Genomic DNA, 5,929 nt, shown 5'->3' with positions numbered 1-5,929 from the left:
CCATAGCCTCAGGAACATCTAGATATATTCTAGGACTAAAGGCATGCACAAACTCTCCTTGGCAAGGATATCTTGCAAGGTATTTCAGGGAATTTTCCTTATTTTACTCACTATGATTATTGATTCTCATTCTGATTCACGATTATTCAATCACCTAATAACTGGGATTATTGCTTACCATTAAATCTATAGTTAGGACTTATCAACAAAATATTTAATAAGATTACATGTCGGGGATATGAAGTTATAAAGAGACACAAAATAATGAATATAAACTGATTGGAGCTGCTTAATTAAGTTATTCTTTTCAAAATCTACTGCCTAATATTTTAGCCCTGAAAAATCTCCTTGGCCTGTCCATTAAGCTCAGACACAACCCAGATATTCAAAACAATGTAAACAGCCAGATAGAATAAAACTAGGAAAAAATGAGGTCCACAAGGCAACCAAGTCTCTTTAACTCTCCCCCCACCCCAGATGAATCCAGTAGTCTCCTCGCTGCAATACATTAAGGATAGGGAATATACTTGTGATTTCACTGGCATAGACAACTTTCTGGATGAGGACTCTGCATTAGTGCAAGTTGATACCCTCCAAATTGCCCATAGCCCTGAGAACTTAAGTGATGAATTCAGCATCCTACAGCCAATATGAGGCAGAGATAAGACTTGAACTCAGGTTTTCCTGGTTCCAAGGTCAGCTTCTTATGCATTCTACAAGTGGTATCAAGTTCAGAAGTGGTGCTATATGTATGGATCTCGATGGTTGCATATTAACTTAGAAAATCATATATAAATATTATCTATGTTCTATTGCATTTCTATTTGTTTTATTAAATGTTCCCCATAAAAAATCTTAGATTGAGAGACTTAAGAACTCTAACCTATGCAATAATCAACTAGGATGAAGCATGATGCCAACCTCCTGACAAAGAAGAGGCAGAATAAGATTTATATTTTTGGAAGGAATTTGTTTTGATTGCTTATGCACATTTGCTGTGAAGTTTGTTCCCTCTTTCCCCCAAGATGGGGTGGGGAGGAGATCAGAGGGAGAAGAAATAGATGCTTTTTAATTTTTTTAAATTACCACCAGAAAATGAGACCAGCAGGACCTTTCACCTCCTAACCTTTATAGTTCCTCCTTACTGCCTAGAGGCCAGAACCTACATTTCTGGCTCTTTTTACTCCTTGAAGATCAGGAAAAAATTCAAAGGAAGAAGAGATATAAATCAAAGCAGAAAGATGTTTTATACTGTGGTTTTACCTTTTTAAAAGTTATGAATATATAACAGCGTTCCATGAGTAGATATCGCTGCTCCATGGATGGTTGAGAACAAACAGCTGTGAGTCGAGTTTTGTAAATGAATAAGAGGGCAGATCTGCTATGCTGGTGGCCCATATTCTTCCATCATATCAAAGTCCAAATCCCAAGAGGCAAAATCCTGTTCTGGTAGGCCCACTCAAGGCATGACTGGGGCAGAAGATTATTTTCCCATGATTGAGTATTTGTCTCATCTTAAAGTTTAGGCATCATCTTTGGCAATAGCTTGGGAAGAGAATGACCTAGGGGCAAGATTACTCCATGAGTCATAACTACAATAATCATATTTTTTCAATAATGCTTTATTTTTCCCAATTACTTATAAAAGCAAATTTTAATATTCATTTTCTAAAATTTTGAGTTCCACATTCTCTCCTTCTCTCCCCTTCCCCTGAAATGATAAGCAATTTTATATAGGTTATACATGTACAACCAAGCAAAGCACATTTCCATATTAGTCACATTGTCAGTAACCATATTTTCCAAACCCCAAATAGGGATATACAGTCATAGAATTATAGTAGTAACCATTTTAGAGTTGGAAGAGATCTCTGAGGCTATCTAGTCCGAAGTTTTCATGTTATAGATAAGGAAACTGAGGCCCAAAGAGATTAAGTAAATTACCTAAGATTACACAAACAGTGGCAGATATTTAAACCCAGGACACTTGCTCCAGCCATTGCTCCTCCTATTATATTATTTTGACTTCCAGAACAAAAATTGGGGCACATAGTCCATCATTCCTCTTTGTTATTATAATTTTTTGAGCTTTTTAATATTAACATGCAATTCAGAATTTGTGGGCTTCACAAACCAAACTAATATAATAGTAATTCATGGTTCCCTATAGATATTCAACCATTAAAAACCAGAGTTCATAAGTTCTCACTGATGTAGAAAACATTTTTTTCTTAAAAACAAAAACAGGGGGCAGCTGGGTAGCTCAGTGGATTGAGAGTCAGGCCTAGAGATGGGAGGTCCTAGGTTCAAACCCGTCCTCAGCCACTTCCCAGCTGTGTGACCCTGGGCAAGTCATTTGACCCCCATTGCCTACTCTTACCGCTCTTCTGCCTTGGAGCCAATACACAGTATTGGCTCCAAGACAGAAGGTAAGCGTTTAAAAAAAACAACAACAAAACACAATCCTTACCTTTCATCTTAAAATCGATGCTGTGTATTGGTTCCAAGGCAGAAGAATGTAAGGGCTAAGCAATTGGAATTAAGTAATTTGCCCAGGGTACATAGGAAATGTCTGAGGCACATTTGAACCCAGCTACTCCCTATAAATCTTTAATAGTCAGCCAGAAGATAAAATTATTCCAAAGCAAAGTCATTTTAAAATGGCATAGTAATACAAGTTGCAATAAAAACATTTCCCCCATAAACCTAGGGCATACTCTCCCACAAATACTCCGGGTATCAGTTCTAAGGGCAGACACACATAGGGAACATTTGCCAGGATACAGGCATAGAGATGCACTGATTGTGGGAAATATATATGTTAAGAACATATATCTGGAGGGGCAGATAAGTGGCTCAGTGAATTGAGAGCCAGGCCTGGAGTCCGTAGGTCCTGGGTTTCAAATCTGACTTCAGATACTTCCTAGCTTTGTGACCCTGGGCAGGTTACTTAACTCCAATTGCCTAAACCTTACTGCTCTTCTGCTTTAGAATGGAAACTTGTATTGATCCCAAAACAGAAGATAACAGTTTAAAAAAAAAAAAAAGAACTTATACCCAGATAGCTAATCTCTTCTCATCATGCTGCTCCCTGGGTAGTCTTGTGCTCTGTGAAAGGGTGCACTGGTAAATGTTTAAGAATCGGCTCCACAGAAAACAATTGTATGCAGGATATACTTTAACTTTAGCCAGCATCATTATCATTTTCTCCATTATTTTCTTTAAGTATAAAGAGTCCACAAATCAATAAATCTAAGCTTCCATTTACTGATTTCAGAGGTATAATTGCTCATGCTGAAAATTTTGAGCTGATTCCCATTCATCCCTCCCTGAAAGTCTCCTCCAGGTATCTATTCTTTGCTAATTTCTACTCTGTAAGATGCTGCCCTTCTGGACTCATATTCTCTACTGGATGGTGCCAGACACAGCCCCACTGGGTATAATGTTCCAATGGAGTTCTCTGCTTTGTGGAGGCAAAGAAAAAAGTGCCTTGTATTTTCTCTCTCTTGACACGAATGACTCCATTTTAGATTTCGGTTCCATTCAGTGCACATTGAGCAATCTCCTGTGTTTGAGTTTAACTCGTATTCCCTTTTGCTCTGAAAGGCTATGCATGGAGAGAGAACTGTGGGAAAAACACATTTCTTTGCTTCTAAGGAAGTTAAATTTAGAGAAAATGATGGCTTTGTCCTACCTGAAAGGACAGTTATAGACAGCTTTTAAAAACAAATTGTTCTCTTGGGGGAATAAAAAGTTTGCTCTCTCCTCACACTATAAGACTCTTCTGTGTCTTTGCAGGGACCACGTTGTAGATTTCATATCATCGGTACATTTTGGGCTTGGAGCTAGGGTGGGGAATACTTTTGTTTAGTGTTTTTCCTATAGCTATGCATTTCTGAAAAAAACTACTTAGAGCTTGTTATTCCAAATTGTTTTGTTGGACTGTTTTCTCCCTTCCCTCCCCTGGAGTTGACAAGCAATTTCGCTGAGTTATACATGTATTATCACTCACATCTTATTTCCATGTTATTTATTTTTGTAATAGAGTAATCTTTTAAAATCCAAACCCCAAATCACATATCCAAATGAATAAGTGATAAATCATATGTTTTCTTCTCCAACAGTTCTTTCTCAAGATGTGGATAGCATTCTTTCTCATGTCCCTCAGAACTGTCTTAGATCATTGCATTACTATTAGTAGCCAAAGTCTATTACATTTGATCATCCCACAATGTTTCAGTTACTATTTCACTCTGCATCAGTTCATGTAGGTCTTTCCAATTCTTATGGAAATTCATCAATTCATCATTCCTTTTAGCACAATAGTATTCCTTCACCATCATATACTACAATTTGTTCAGCCCTTCCCAATTGAGGGACATCCCTTCATTTTCCAAATTTTGGCCACCACAAAAAGTGCAGCTATAAATATTTTTGTACAAACAGGTCCATCTCCATTAAAACAAAAATTTCTTTGGTATACAAACCTAGTTGTGGTATTGCTGGATCAAAGGGCAGGCATTCTTTTAAATAATTCCAAATTTCCTTCCAGAAAGGTTGGATCAGTTCACAATTCTACCAGCATTGCTGGGGGACAAAAATGCCCCAATTTTGCCAAATCCCCTCCAACATTTATTATTTTCCTTTACTGTCATATTGGCCAATCTGCTAAGTATAAAATGGTATGTCAGAGTTGTTTTGATCTGCATTTCTCTAATTAGGAAGGATTTAGAACATGTTTTCATATGATTATTGATAGTTTTGATTTCTTCATCTGAAAACAGCCTATTCCTATCCTTTGACCATTTGTCAAATGGGGAATAACTTGATTTCTTATAAATTTGACCTTTATCAGAGAAATTTGTTATAAATTCCCCCCTTCCCCCTCCCCCTTTGGGGCTTTCCTTCTAATCTTGGTTGCATTGGTTTTGTTTGTACAAAGCCTTTTAAATTTAATATAATCAAAATTATTCATTTTACAACTTGTAATGTTATCTATCTTGCTTGGTCTTAAATTCTTTCTTTCTCCAAAGATCTGACAGGTATATTATTCTACATTCACCTAATTTACTTATAATATAACTCTTTATATTTAAGTTAAATACCCATTTTGAACTTATCTTGGTATAGGGTAGGAGATATTGATCTAAACCTAATTTTTGCCATACTATTTTCCTGAAGAGTTTCTGTCAAATAATGAGTTCTTATTCCAAAAGCTGGGATCTTTGGGTTTATCAAACACTAGATCGGTGAGGTAATTTACCACTAGTCTATTCCATTGATCCACCCTTCTATCTCTTAGCCAGTACCATATTGTTTTAATGATCACTGCTTTATGGTATAGTTTTAAGATGTGGTATCGCTAGGCCCCCATCCATCACATTTTTTTCATTAGTTCCCTTGATATTCTTGATCTTTTGTTCTTTGAGATGAATTTTGTTATTATTTTTTCTAGTTCTATAAAATAGTTTTTTGGTAGTTTGATAGCTACTGAATAAGTAAATTAACTTAGACAGGATTTACATTTTTATTATATTAGCTTGTCCTACCCATGAGCTATGAATGTTTTTCCTATTGTTTAGATCTAGTTTAATTTGTGTGGAAAGTGTTTTGTAATTGTGTTCATATAATTCCTTTGTTTATCTTGGCAGATAGATTCCCAAATATTTCATATTGTCTAGAGTGATTTTAAATGGAGTTTCCCTAGCTCTTGCTGCTGATTTTTGTTGTAAATATATAGAAATGCTGGTGATTTATGTGGCTTTATTTTGTATCCTGCAACTTTGCTGAAGTTACTATTTCCACCAGCTTTTTAGTTGATTATCTAGGATTCTCTAAGTATATCATTATATTATCCACAAAGAATGATAGTTTAGTTTCTTCATTGCATACTTTAATTCCTTCAATTTCTTTTCCTTCTCTAATTGCT

Source organism: Gracilinanus agilis, chromosome 1 (genome assembly GCF_016433145.1).
Source record: "Gracilinanus agilis isolate LMUSP501 chromosome 1, AgileGrace, whole genome shotgun sequence".
Classification (NCBI taxonomy): Eukaryota; Metazoa; Chordata; class Mammalia; order Didelphimorphia; family Didelphidae; genus Gracilinanus; species Gracilinanus agilis.
Note: the sequence above shows the minus strand (reverse complement) of the source record.